Raw genomic sequence first — 914 nt, 5'->3', positions numbered from 1 at the left:
GCGGCAGGCGCGGGCTCTCGGGGGCCCTCCCTGGGCCGGGTGGGCCAGTGCGGCGGGGAGCCCCGGCGGGACACATGGCGGCCCCCGGTTGGCCGGGCGCGGCGGCGCGGGGCGTGTCTGGCGGGAGCGGACACGTCCGGCGGCGGAGGAGACAAAAATTTAGGGTTAGGGTGGTTTTGGATCCGGAATTTTCGGGGAAGAGACCATTTTATAGGTAGGAGGAGCTAGGAGGCTCCAAATTGAGCACGGTTTTCGGCCACGCGATCGTGATCGAACACTCTAGGTGATGGAGAGGGTTTTGGTGGGTTTTGGGCCAAATTGGAAGGGTGTTTGGCTGCAACACAAACGAGGCCTTTTTGGTCCCTCGGTTAACCGTTGGAGTATCAAACGAAGTCCAAATGGCACGAAACTTGACAGGCGGTCTACCGGTAGTAAACCAAGGCCGCATGACAAGTCTCGGTCCAATCCGGAAATGTTTAACTCCCGCACACGAAAAGAGGTAGAAAGGACCACCAGAGGACATAGGAGCGCCGGAATGCAAAACGGACAACGGGAAAAATGCTCGGATGCATGAGACGAACACGTATGCAAATGCAATGCACATGCTGACATGATATGAGATGCATGACAAAGGCAACAACACACGGAGACAAAAACCCGATACCAAGGAAAATAAAATAACTTAGGCCGGAAACGGCAAGAGTTGGAGTACATATAAGGTAAATTACATCCGGGGTGTTACAACACTCCACCACTACGAAAGGATCTCGTCCCGAGATGTAGGACTGGAAAAACGCCAGGTACTCAAAACAGAGGTGATCCTCCCGTTCCCAGGTGGCCTCACGGTCGGAATGATGTGACCACTTGACTTTGAGGAATTTGATTGATTTGTTGCGAGTCTTGTGCTCAATCTC

Source organism: Triticum dicoccoides, chromosome 4A (genome assembly GCF_002162155.2).
Source record: "Triticum dicoccoides isolate Atlit2015 ecotype Zavitan chromosome 4A, WEW_v2.0, whole genome shotgun sequence".
NCBI lineage: Eukaryota > Viridiplantae > Streptophyta > Magnoliopsida > Poales > Poaceae > Triticum > Triticum dicoccoides.
The sequence above is the reverse complement of the archived record's forward strand: the minus strand, read 5'-3'. Positions refer to the sequence as shown.